This window comes from Callorhinus ursinus, unplaced genomic scaffold (assembly GCF_003265705.2).
Source record: "Callorhinus ursinus isolate GAN/ISIS: 27379988/994484 unplaced genomic scaffold, GSC_fseal_2.0 scaffold51, whole genome shotgun sequence".
In the NCBI taxonomy this organism is placed as follows: Eukaryota; Metazoa; Chordata; class Mammalia; order Carnivora; family Otariidae; genus Callorhinus; species Callorhinus ursinus.
The window spans coordinates 3608302-3621865 of NW_027397113.1; the positions used below are offsets into that span (position 1 = coordinate 3608302).

The window sequence follows — 13564 nt, forward strand, 5'->3', positions numbered from 1 at the left end:
CAACTAGACAGACAATGCAACAAAAGAGGCTGTTCTTCAAGCCCAGTCTCGACTTCCTGCCTTTCGGTGCAGAGCTGCTCTCTTCTCTCAGTAGACCAGCTGGTACCATTTGCCCGGGAGCATAGCATCGGGAGCCGGCTGAGGACTGCTGAGCTTACGTGACCCTGATTCAGGAGACCAGCAGGGTACAAATGACATTTCTGATGGGCAAATTCAAATCCTCTGTTCAGCCGGGCTTTTTAAATTAATTGACTTTCTTTTTGTTGTTGTTGTTTAAGAGATTTATTTATTTATCTGGGTGGGGGAGAGGCAGAGGGAGAGGGAGAGAGAATCCCAAGCAGACTCCCTGCTGAGTATGGAGCCTGACACAGGGCTCGATCCCAGGACCCTGAGATCATGACCGAAGCTGAAACCAAGAGTCAGAAGCTTAACAGACTAAGCCACCCAGGCGCCCCAATCAACTTTATTTCTTTTAGAATGATTTTAGATCTACAGAAAAATTGAGTGATAGTACAGAAAGTTACAGTATACACCCCACTCCCACCCCACCCCAGGGTCTCCCCTATCACTAATATCCTGTATTAGTGTGGCACATTTGTTGCACTCAATCAACCAACATTGATCCATTGTTTTTAACTGAAGCCCATACTTTACATTAAGGTTCCCTCTTGGTGTTGTGTGTTCTCTGTACCCACAGTTGCAGTGATACACAGAATGGTTGCATGCCCTCAGGGTCCCCTTGCTTCCCCTCCATCCTTCCTGACTCCCCCAAATCCCTAGAAACCACTGATCTTATTACTGTCTACAGTTTAATCTTTTCTAGAATGTCTTACAGTTGGAATCACAGTATGTGTGATTTTCTCATTGGCTTCTTTCACTTAGCAGTATGCATTTAAGCTTTTTCCATGACTTTTTGTGGCTTAATAGCTCATTTCTTTTGATTGCTGAATGGCACTTCATTGTCTGGACCTACCACAGTCTCTTTCTCCTTACACCTGTTGCATGACATCTTGGTTGTTTCTGTTTTTGGAGATTGAATAAAGCTGCATTCCTGTGCAGGTTTTTGTGTGGATGTAAGTTTTCAACTCAATTGGGTAAATACTAAGGAATGTGACTGCAGGATTGTATGGTAAAACGATATTTGGTTTTGTAAGAAACTACCAAACGTCTAGCAAAGTGGCCATTTCACTTTGTACTCCCACCGGCAATGACCGAGAGTTCCTGTTGCTCCACATCCTCATCAACATTTACTATTGTCAATTTTTTGGATTTTAGCCATTCTGAGAGGTAGTGATATCTCATTGTTGTTTCAGTGTACAGTTCCCTAAGGACACATTATGTTGGCCAGCTTTCCAAATGCTGATTTGCCATCTGTATATCTGCTTTGGTGAGGTGTCTGTTCAGATCTGTTGCCCATTATTTTTTAAAAGTTTTTTCATTTATCTGACAGAGAGAAACACAGCGAGAGAGGGGACACAAGCAGGGGGAGTGGGAGAGGGAGAAGCAGGCTTCCCGCGGAGCAGGGAGCCCGATGCGGGGCTTGATGCAGGGCTTGATGCGGGGCCTGATGCGGGGCCTGATTCAGGGCTTGATCCCAGAATCCTGGGATCATGACCTGAGCCAAAGGCAGATGCTTAACAACTGAGCCACCCAGGTGCCCTGAGAACCTAATGCTTTTTAACCATGAAGTGTGATGTCAGCTGTGGAGGACGAAATACAAATCAAATACAAATCAGCGATGGCAGGGCTATTTTTGGAGGACAGCCTTTTTAAGATTGAGCAAGTTCCCTTCGATTCCTAATTTGCTGACAGCTTTCTTTCTCCTCCTTCTCTTTTCAGATCATCAAAGTACTGAATTCTGTGAAATGCTTATTAAATATATCTATTAAAATGTCACATGGGTTTTCTCTTTAATTTAAATTAATTGACATAAGTTTCATTTTGTAAATATGGTGAATTATGTTGACTTTTGTCAGTATTAAATCAGAGTTGTGGGACACCTGGGTGGCTCAGTCGGTTAAGCGGCTGCCTTCAGCCCGGGTCATGATCCCAGGGTCCTGGGATCGAGTCCCACATCGGACTCCCTGCTCAGCAGGGAGCCTGCTTCTCCCTCTCTCTCCTTCTGCTTCTGCTCTCTTTGTCAAATAAATAAAAATCTTTAAATAAATAAATAAATCAGAGTTGCATTCACGGGATAAACCCTACTTTCTTATTATGTATTTTTATCTTTCATATATATTACTGGGTTTATTTTGCTAATATATTATTAAGAATACTTGCACGGAGGAGCCCTCCCTCAAGGCCATGAGATGATGTGGCTCTGCTTCCCTGCAGCCAGTACCTCTTCCCAAGACCTGCCGCCTGCCTTCTGCCATGAGCCTCCTTTCCCGGGTCCCTGCAGGGCCCTGTTGACCAGGTGTTTCTTCAACGCCAGCTCTGGACTCTTCCAGAGGGAAGGAGAACTGCTTCCTGGAGAAGGAGGAATGGGCCAGCACTTGCAGGGTGAACAGCCAGGACTGGCCTGGGAGGGCCTGGCACCTGTGCTCCCCAAGGTCCCAGGAGGCCCCTGTAGGGCCTGGCTATGGCCGCTTCTGAAACAGGTCAGCCTCTGCAATCCCACCCTCCTCAGCAGAGCCCTGCCTCTTCCCTTCTCCAGATGGGTCTGTTTGCTTTGGCTCTGTCTTATCCAGGAGCCTGGAAGCACCATGATAGCAAGAATTAAGCACCTTTTGTTACGTTATCCCTAGCCCTTAGCATGGGTTTCTGGCAGCAAGGAGACAGTCCATAAATATTTGTGGAATGAACAAGGGAATGCACAGGCACATCTCTCCCCTCCTGGAGTGACCAGAGGGTGAGAGGTTTGAAGCCAGGACCCCCGCCCTCATCTGCACTGTGTCCTCACCTCCATTCCCCACCATCACTGGGCTGGGGGAGGGGGACCACAGTGGTGGAATTTCCGGCATCTGGCTCCAAGCATCAGTGATGGCAGGTCTATTTCCACTAAAGAAGCCCCGCCCCCCAAGTATGTTACACATTTTCCTGTCTATGGCTTCTTCAAACTCTTTGGTCTTGTATTTCAATAAATTCATTTTCTAATTAAAAAAAAAGAATATTTGCATGTGTGTCATGAGAGATGTCGTGCTGCGATTTTATTTTCTTGTAATGTCTTTTTCAGTTATGGCACTGGGATTGAGCTAGCTTTATAGAATGAGTTGGAAAGTATTCCATTCTCTTCTGATTTCTGAAGGAGTTTGTGTAAGATTTACATTATTTCTTCCTTAAATAAAACTAGAATTGACCAGTGAAGACATCTAGGCCTAGATTTTCTCTCTCTCTCTCTCTCTGTGTGTGTGTGTGTGTGTGTGAGAGAGAGAGAGAGAGAGAGAGAGAGAGAAAGTTTTTCATAATGATTTCAATTACTTTGATAGATATAGGTATTGGGCTATTCAGATTTTTACATTTCTTCTTTGGTTATTCATAGTATTTTTTTTTTGTTTGTCTTTTGAGAAATATGCCCATCTTATCTAACTTGTCAAATTTATTAGAATAAAGTGGTTATACATTAGTGTATATGTACACACATATATATGTACAAAACACATATCATCCTATATCCAAATAAAGAATGTTTATAACTCACCAATAACAAGACAAAAAAAATCCAATTAAAAAAGTTGGCCAAAGATTTGAACAGACACTTTGCCAAAGGAAGATACACAATGGACAATGAGCCCGTCAAAAAAAAAAAAAAATGCTCAACATCCTTAGTCATCGGAGAAATGCAAATTACATTCACGATGAGATATTATTACCCACCCCCTAGAATGGCTGAACTTAAACAGACTAACAGTATCAAACGCTGGTGAGGATGCGAGGAAATAGAGCCTGTCCTGCTTGTTGGCAGAGGTGGGGAAGGGTGCAGCACTTTGGGAAATGGGCGACAGTTTCTTATGATTAAACACACACCTACCCTTTGACCCGGCCATTCGGCTCCCAAGAGAAATGAAAGTATTTTCCCATAGAAAGACTGGTACACGAATGTTCCTGGTAGCTTTATTCATAGTACCCCAAACTGGAAACAATCCCAAAGTCCCCCGCAGAGGAGGAGGCAGACAAGTCGTGGTATCTATCCATTGTATGCATATCACAGAATTACTTCTCAGCAATAAAAATGAGCAAACTCCTGGGGTGCCTGGCTGGTTCTTAATTTCAGGGTCATGAGTTCAAGCCCCGCAACAGGTGTAGAGTTTACTTAAATAAATAAACTTAAAAAAAAATGAGCAAATGCCTGATACATCCAACAACCTGAATGAATCACAGAAACATGCTTCAATTATATGAAGCTCTAGAACTGGCAAAACTCATCTATGGTGAGAAAACTCAGCACTGTGGCTTCCTCTGGGAGAAGACACTGGAGACACGGGAGAGCTTTCTGGGGATCATGGGAATATGCTCTATCTTTTTTTTTTTAAGATTTTTTTATTTATTTATTCATGAGAGACAGAGGAGGAGAGAGAGAGAGGGAGAGAGAGAGAGGGAGAGAGAGAGAGGGAGAAGCAGGCTCCCAAGGAGCAGGGAGCCCGATGCGGGACTCGATCCCAGGACCCTGGGTTCATGACCTGAGCCGAAGGCAGACGCTTAACCATCTGAGCCACCCAGGCACCCGGGAATATGCTCTATCTTAATAGGTTGTGGGTTACATGGTTCTATCCATCTGTCAGGACATAATTGTACCCTTAAGATTTGGGAATTTCAATATATGTACATTTTACCTTAAAAAAAAAAAAAGGAACTGCAACCAAATATTGAATGCTTGTTAATAGGGTGGCTTCTTAGGATGGAATGGGTTGGTCACTTTGAAGCTACCTTCTGTGTATTTTAGACTTGAGCAAATGAGTCCATCAATTGAGGTTAATGGGAGTCAGGTCTCTCCCCGCTGGGGAAGGGAGTTATGAACATAGGACTGAACTCTTGTTTTTGACTGACACACTACACAGAAACAATAATAGTCATAAGTGAAATATGTGTGTGTGGGTGTGTGTGTTGTGTAGGTTGCACATACTCTCTGCCCTGTCTGCTAAGATAGCCTAGGAGCAATGGTACACCACTGGAAATGCTCTCATCTGGCACCAGAACCTTGCTTTCTAAATCCATTCTCCACTAACAGGAAGCGACCCTTCCTAGAGAAATGACTGGTTCAGAACTGGCGCAGGGAAAGGACAAGTTGATCCCAGGATTTCTTGTGACTTCACAAAGTAAGGAAGTATTCCAAGAATGACAGGAACATGTCCAAGGGGACAGGCACTAGCTTGAAGGGGACTCCACTGGCCAAACCTGGGGCAATCAAAGTAAGTAATGGTTAGTGCTATAGACCGAATGTTTGGGTCCCCCCCCCACAGCAATTCATGTACAGAAACCTAATCCCCAGTGCAATGGTATTGGGGGGCGGGGCTTTGGGGAGGCGATTAGGACATGAGGGAGGAACCCTCATGAATGGAATCAGTGTCCTCATAAAGGAAGATGGCAGAGAGTTCCCTCACCCCTTCTGCAGGGCGAGGCCACAAGGAGAAGAGGGTGTCTGTGAACCTGAGGAAGCAGGTCCTCACCAGACACGCAATCTGCGGGCACCTTGATTTGGGCTTCCCAGCCTCTGGAATCCCGAGAAAGAAATGTCTGTTGTGTAAGCCACACAGTCTGTGGTATTGTACTGTAACAGCCCAGACAAAGATGGTAGTCATGGGTTATTAGAATTGGTGAAGGGAAAATATGAAAAGGAACCAGGAATGCTGTATTGGAATTAGGCTGAAATCTGTGTTTATGCGTATTTATTTATTTACTTACTTATTTACTTTTTTGATTATTATGTTTTAAGTGGAGCCTAACACAGGGCTTGAACTTATAACCCTGAAATCAAGAGCTGAGCTGAGATCAAGAGTCAGATGCTTAACCGAATGCACCACCCAGATGCCCCATATATATTTAGATATAGATATGGGGCCCCTGGGTGGCTCAGTTGGTTAAGCATCTGCCTTTGCTCAGGTTACATTCTCAGGGTCCTAGGATCGAGCCCCATGACATGCTCCCTGCTCAGAGGGGAGTCTGCTTCTCCCTCTGCCCCTCCCCGTGCTCATGCTTTCTCTCTCTCTTTCAAATAAATAAATAAAATATATGTTAAAAAAGAAATATAGATGTAGAGACTCCTGGGTGGCTTAGTTGGTTAAGCGTGCAACTCTTGGTTTCGGCTCAGGTCATGAGATGGAGCCCCCGTTGGGCTCTGAGCTCAGCCTGGAGTCTGCTCAAGATTCTCTCTCCCTCTCCCTCCCTGTGTGCTTACACACACTCTCTCTCTATAAAGTAAATAAAATCTTTAAAAAATATAGAGGTTTAGTAAATGTGTGCATAAATATATATACATATACAAAGGTGTGCGTATTATACATCTGTGTGCACCTACACTCGTGGACATACACATTCTCTGGCTTGGTCCACTGAGAGGGCCAGGGAGAAGCGGCACCGCCATGGCCCTGGGCATGCCTAGAACCCAGAGCTTGGCCGCCCTGACAGGAACCAGAGCTCCTTGGAGAAATGACTGATCCTGGGGCTGAGGCCCAAAGAACCACAGAAGCATATAAAATGGGACAGAAGCCAGTGAGAATTGGTTCCCATTGGCCCAATCCGGGACAATATGGGCATCAAAATGAACAGTTCTGGAGTATGTTGAATGGTGTGTCCCCCACCAAAAGGTGTGTCCATGTTCTCATCCTCAGAGCCTGCAAATGTGACCTAATTTGGAAAAAGGGTCTTTGCACGTGTAATTTTAAGGAGCTCCAGACGAGATCATTCTGGATTCTCTTAGTGGGCCCTAAATCCAATGACAAGTGTCATAAGAGAAAGGTAAGGGGAATTTGACACAGTGTGAAGACAGAGGCAGAGTCCGGAGGGATGCAGCGGCGAGCCCAGGGGCGCCCAGCAGCTGGAAGAGGCAGGAAGGATCCTCCTCTAAGCTTCCAGAGGGAGAACCTTGTCAACACCTTGATTTTGGACTTTTAGCCTCCAGAACTGTGAGAGAATCATTTTCTGTTGTTTGAAGCCACAGGAAACGAATACAAATGAGACAGTCAACTCCGTCTGAGCTGAGCCATTTCCGGATGGAACGATTCTTCTCTGCTCGGTTTAAAGCCCTTCGTAAAGAGATAGAGACTTTGCAGAGTCTATGCCTGGGATCCGGCTGGAACGAGATCCTGTACAACCAGTTCTGCCTCCAGAGCCTCAGATGCAGAATGCCAGGGGCTTGGACCAGCGCGTGGCTGCAGCCGTCTGTGGCGCTGGGCGTGTGGGAGGGAGCTTTGCCCGCCGGGCTGCACAGCCACTGCATGCACTGCTCCCACACCCTGGGAACTCGTTCGCCCCCCACCTGCCCGATGGATCAGCATGTCCGCCCAGCCTTCCCCTGGAGCCCTCCATCTCTCCAGCAAGTTCTTGTTGGTTCCCCCAACTGGCATCCCCAAACTGAGCTCTGGTCTGGGCCACAGTTGCCGAGGGTCCAGTCTCCTGAGGATCCCTGCCAAGGCCTGGGCACCACAGTGGGGAACGCCTGAGGACTGGGGAGTAGATTTTGTGCTTGTGGACTGAGGGGACAAAGAAAAATTCTGATTCTTTGTTGTTTATCCTTTCAGTTGGCTCATGGGGCGGCGGGGGGGGGGGGCTTATCACATTTCTTCGACTCTTTGATTAAAGAGCAAAAGCATGCAACTCTTGATCTCAGGGTTGTGAGTTCGAGCCCCGTGCTCGGTGTAGAGATTACTTAAAGAAAAAAAAAACTTAAAAAAAAATTATCTCACAGGGAGACAGTCAAAACCCCTTCTTCCCGCCTTGGTGAACTGGCTCCCTCCCTGACCCTAAGGCCTTCCGGAACTGAACCTCCAGCACCCCCCCCAACTCTGAAGCCAGGGTCTCCACTCCAAATGCCAGAGCCTCAGCCCTATTTACCTTCTCTGCCTGGCCACACAGAACGCTCTAGAAGAAAATCATCTCTGCTTTTGACTCAGGAAACACCACCCCTAGGAATTTACAAGGGAACAAGCCAATAGCCCAAAGTGTATCTGTGAGGTAGGACAAAGGAATTAAGGGTAATGAAACAGGGCAAACCCTGATGCCACAGGATCTCCTGGCCAGAGAAAACCAAGGCCAACTGAAAATTGGCTGGAGGCTTCCAGGCCAGGAGAGGCAGCTGGGAGGCGGCCAGAGGGCCTGCAGTGGGGGAGGCTCACCTGCTGGGAGAAGCTTCCATCCAGTCAATGAGGAGCAGGAGCGGCTTTTCCTCCCCTGTACTTATCACTCAGCAACAGCCAGCACTGACAGCGCCCAGGAGGGAAGGAGAAGCCAGGATCTTCAGCTCCCTCACCTGCACTTTGGACTCTGAGCCACCTGTTGAACCTGGGTCATTCCCGGAAGTAAGGTCTGGGAAACACCCAACGAAAAGCTATTTTGCAAAATGAACTCAGTCTGGAGACAAGTCACGGAAAAACTGGAGACGTTCTCACAGAGCGGACGCCCGGTTCTGTTCTCTTTTCCCCCCCAGGTCCCCCCCGCTTGAGTGTATAATTCACATGCAGTAATTTGTACAGAACTCTGACACCCGGCTTGAGAGTCTTCCCCGAGCCCACATTCCCAGGTGACCACCCTCTGATAGAGAATGTTCACATTGCACCCGAAGTTTCTCCCGCCTGCCTGGAGGCAAATGACTCTTCAGAGTTCTCGCCCCGTAGGTTTGTTTTTTCTGTTCCAGGACACCACATATCTGATATCACATATCGGTCCTTTCTGTGTTTACTTCTAAGCGTGTGTGAGGACAGGGGTCACCACAGTCGGGCTTCTTTTTGGTAATAGTGGGGACCTGAAAGGGCACCATCCCTCAGGGGCACAAGGCTGTACCTGATTGCCCCCGGGGTCCCAGGGCACCCTGATCTTGAAAGGCAGGGAGGGGTCTGTGTGCTTTGTGGGCGTGGCCGAACACGCCTGAGCCATCGGGGCCAGGAGAGCAGGTAGAGAACCCCTTGCACCTCCTTTAACCCAGTAGCACCCCTGGAAGGTTAACATCATCCTTCGTGTATTGAGCCTGTTATGTTAGCTCCCGAGGCACTACTCTGGATGCTGGAGATGTGAACAAGGCAGATAAAGGTTCCTGCCCTCAAGGAGCTTACAGCCTGGAAGGGACAGACAACCAGTAGGTGCGATGAATAAGTAAAATGTACAGAATGCTAGACTGATGTGTGCTACGGGGAGAAAGCCACCAAGGCTGGTAATGGAGAATGAAAGCTAGCTGCTGGACCTGAGCAACGGGAAGACCTCAGAGGTGGGTGTGTGCACGTGCACGTGCGTGCCTGTGTGACAGCGTGTGTGTGTGTGTGTGTGTGTGTGTGTGTGCGCGTGTGTGTTCAGTTTTAGCCATGCTATATATGAAAGGCCTGTTAAATACCTAAGTGGTGGAGTCAGAAGTTCAGAGTTGGGGGCCAGGCTGGAGATCACAATTTGGGTGTTAACTAGATGAATGATTTTGAAGACATGAGTGAGTTCTAGACAGACCCAAGGACTGGGACATTTGACAGTTGAAGGAATGGTATGTAGACAGGCCACATCATTGGCCCCAGATCACACGGCTGGGAAGTCGTGGAGCTGGGATTCAAACCCAGGGCAGACTCGTACCCCTGTTCGAAGCTGCCATAAAGACTTGCTGCTCTTGACTATGCAGGCTTGGGCAGGTCACCTGACCTTTCAGAGGCTGGGTGGCCTCATCTATCAAAGGAGAGGTGAGCAGTGTGAGGACAGGTGAAGGCAAGGATGGTGCAGGGGGCCTCGTGGTGCTCAAGCAGCTGCTCAGACAGGTCACCGGAATGGTCCTGGTTTTGCCCCCTGCCTTTCTCCCATTAGTCTTGGACATCTGCTCTCATCGGAACAGTCCTGTCTTCTGGGCAGGGGTGGGGCACCGGTGAGATACATGTGCAGAGTCCACAAGTCCAGATATCAATTTACAAGAAGCCACTGCCACCCAGCCTGGAATTCTGGGGTCAGTGTGACCTGTGGGCCCTCCCTGTGGGCACGAGATTCCACCAAGCAAATCCCTGCCAGCCAGTCGCTGGGTGAACTTGGCATTTGAAGAAGGGAAGTTAGAGAGCGAAGCAGGGTTGGTGGGACCAGGCTGGGTCTCTGTGGAGTGCCCCTGGGCCCTACTGGGAGGACGGGAACAGAGCCTGTTCCAGTTCCAGGGCTGAGGCTCAGTGCCCTGGCAAGGGCACCGCTCCCAGGTCAGCTCCGGGCTGGGCTGGCACTCCTAGAGCTTCCGGGGCTGGCCAGGCCCCTTCCGCCAACTCAGTCTTTCTTTAGAGTTGTTAATATCTTTCCATCTGTCCAGGCCTGGTGGGGGCCCCACTGCCTCTGTGGCTTAGCACTTCCACTTCGGGGCATCCAGAGGTTTCGCAGTGTAAATGCCAGTGACTCCTGTCACATGGGGGCTGGGCAGGTGCCTGGCCACAGGACTTCCTGTCCCCCATCCACCCCTCCCCTGCCAGCTGGCAGCAGGAGGCCTCCAGCTGGCCACGCTCACTGTGGGAAAGTCAAATTTCCAGGCTCCCCCAGGAGGATGGCTCTGGGCTGTGCCCTCTGCCCAGCTTAGCCCTAGCCACCCTTAATCATGGCTCCATCAAGTTCCTGAGCCTCAACTCAGCCGTGCCAAGAGCTCTGGCCCACCCTGAGTCTCTCAGCTGAGGCTGCAAGAGCAGCCAGCAATGCAGGGGGGCTGGAGAAGAGGCAGATCCAGACCTGGGGAGCCTGAAAGGATGCTGTGCATGGGGTCTACTCATCTGTCTCCCCTGCTGGGCTGTAGGCCTGGCCTGCTCCCTTGCAAGTCACTGCCCAGAACATTTGGCCTGGCCCTGGGCCATGAATGAGTGGAGGTGCCAGCATCTTGGGAGTCTGGGGGCTTTATAGGAGTGCGGGTTTGGGTGTCAGTCCCAGGGATCTGTGTTGGGGTGAACTCTGGAAAGCTTGGAATAGGGAGGACACTGGTGCTCGGACCTGTGAGGGGCTATGCAGGCATGGTTGGCCTTCAAGCCTGGGCACCAAGACCCACACAGGGCTGCAGCTGCCCATTGCAGGCAGATGGGGTTCCCTCGTTTCCCTTGTGTGCATGCCTCCTGTGGGCATCCAGGGGGGAGGGGTGGCAAAGGCAATCTCAGTGTTTCTGGGATGTAATTTGAGTATTTGGAGCCAAGCACTATAAAAATCTTGGAAAGAATGTTTAGTGATAAATCAGAAACTAACAAAACCAAAGCAATCATTTGTTAGTTGTGTCTGCAAGAGGAACAGGGCAAGGTGAATTTTGATCCAGTAAAAGCCGAGCTATGTGCCTGGGTCTGCTTTATTCGAGGGGTGGTGAGGCTCTGCCCACACTCTCCCCCACCCCAGTTGGCTTCCAGAGGGGGAAGTGGGGAAAGCAGGTGCCGACAGCAGGAGAAGCTTTGGTTTGGAAGATCTAGACCCCCATCTGCATGTTACACACACACGCTCTTGGCAAATCACCGTGCCTTAGTTTCCCATGTGGAAGGAATAAGCATCATATCTACTACCCAAGGTCAAGGACGGCAAGTGAGGTAAGCACGTGTGTCGGTGTTAGTTGGACCACAGTCCTTGTGGTCATCCACAATCTCCACTGAATTATCCTTTATGGTGTGCCTATTCTGTGCCAGGCCCTGGGGATACAGGGGAAACCAAGGCAGAAACGGGGCTCTTTCTGGAATCCATCAATCTACCTGCCCTGGCATGCTCCTCTTTGTAGGAGCTACACTGGGCTTTCCTCAGTTCCAGAGGCCAGAGCCTTTTCCCGGCTCCTCCTCCCCCTCCCACCAGGACTTTGCACTTATTGGTCCCACATTTCCTAACCACCCCTTTTTCCTAACATACTGCAACCCACCCTTCCTGTCTCCACTGCCCAAGGGGACGCCTTCAGGCACTGTCTCTGTGCATCTGACGTCTGTGGCAACTTGACTTCTGGAGGTCTTCATTTTTCACGGGAATACCGGATAAGGGCTCTGGCTCAAGCCCTGCCTACCTGTCCCTAGGGGTCGCCTAATCGCTCTCAGTTTCCCTATGTGTAAGGAAGAACCACAATGATCCCCACCTCCTGGGGGTGGCTGTCAAGAGTCGGTGAGCTACGGCACCCTAACCCAGAGAACGGTGCCCACCATCCAGGGAAGACTGTATATATAGTATTCTCATTGCTGTTACTTTGTAGCCATTATCATCAGACTGCGGGACCCAAAGGGCGGCGCTTCGCACGCTTCGCACTCTTCCCACAGCTCAGCACCTGGAGCGCGCTGGACCCTCGGCACCTTCCGCACCTGCCCAGGTCCTGGGCGGGGGCGGGGGGGGGTGCGGCTGCATCTCTGGCGCTGGCACTGCCCAACGAGGGAAGCGGAAGTAGCCCAGTTTCTCGGAAAGCCCGGCAGGCACACAGTAGGTGCTCAAGGGATGGCCGGCTGACACCGGGAAGCCAGTGGCCCGGTGCGTGCACGCTCCTCCCCCCTCCCCCCACTACGCGGCCGAATGCTCGGGCTGCCCACACGGTCTCTCAGGGTGTATCCGCGTCCAACGACACCCACTCCCACAACAAAGAAGCTTGCCTCCGTGGGGCCGCCTCCCCTCGGCGCCCCCGGCGCACACAGGGGTCTAGGCGCCCGCCCGTCCCCCGGCGCTGTCCCCCGACCACGTTCGGGAGCCGTCCCCTGCGGGCGCTACTGTGCCAAAAAGCAGGACGCAGCCGGGCTGACGCCCGAGGGGCGCGCGGCGACGCCGCCTCCAGCCGCGATTTAAAGGGCAGCGAGGGGCGGAGGGATCCCTGCCGACCCTCAGCGCGGATCCCTCCGCCGCGGCGACGCGCGGCGACGGCTCCTTCGGCTCTCGCCAAATTCGCTTTTTGTCCCTCCGCCGCGGGGAGCACCCAGCGAGGAACTCGTTTCTTTCCCGTGTTTCTCCGCCTCCCCCGCCCCCCGCCCCCCGCGAGTCCCGTAAAAGCAACAGAGGCGGCAGGGGTGGCGCGAGACGGCGTGGTGTCCCTCCGCCCGGCCGAGGGCACTCCTTTTCGTGTCCTTCCACCGTTCCCGGGCGGCGTCCGGACGGCTCACCGGGGGCGGCGACGCGTCTGCGGCGCGGGAGGCGAGGCTCTGGGGCTATGAGGTGAGGCGCCCGGACACCGGAGGCGGCGCGCGCGGCGCCAGGACCCGGGACGCGGACCCCCGGCGAAGGCGGCCTCTGCGACGCCGCGGCCGCGCGAGAGGCGAGGTGAGGCCGGGCGCGGGGACGCGGGGACGCGGGGGCGCGGCGTGGTGGGGGCGGGGGGCTCCGGCCGCGGCTGGGACTTATTTCCCGACAGCGGATGGAGCGGGCGGTGCTGCGGCCGGCGCCGCCATCTTGGATTTTACTCTCCATTTTTCTCGGGAATTATTTTTTGGTGATTAATTTTCTTGGGGGCCGGGGAAGTGCCGCCTGGCAGCGCGGACCCCCCCAGCGC

The 13564-nt window shown here is 51.2% G+C and overlaps 1 protein-coding gene across 1 annotated transcript in view; it reads left to right on the top strand.

Moving 5' to 3' along the window:
• The first annotated feature begins 12967 nt into the window (after positions 1–12967).
• KMT5B (lysine methyltransferase 5B) overlaps positions 12968–13564 on the top strand; it is a 55924-nt gene continuing 55327 nt past the window's right edge. The window contains exon 1 of the mRNA XM_025879416.2: positions 12968–13335. The gene's annotated coding sequence lies outside the window, so the exon portion shown is untranslated. The remainder of the gene's footprint in view (positions 13336–13564) is intronic.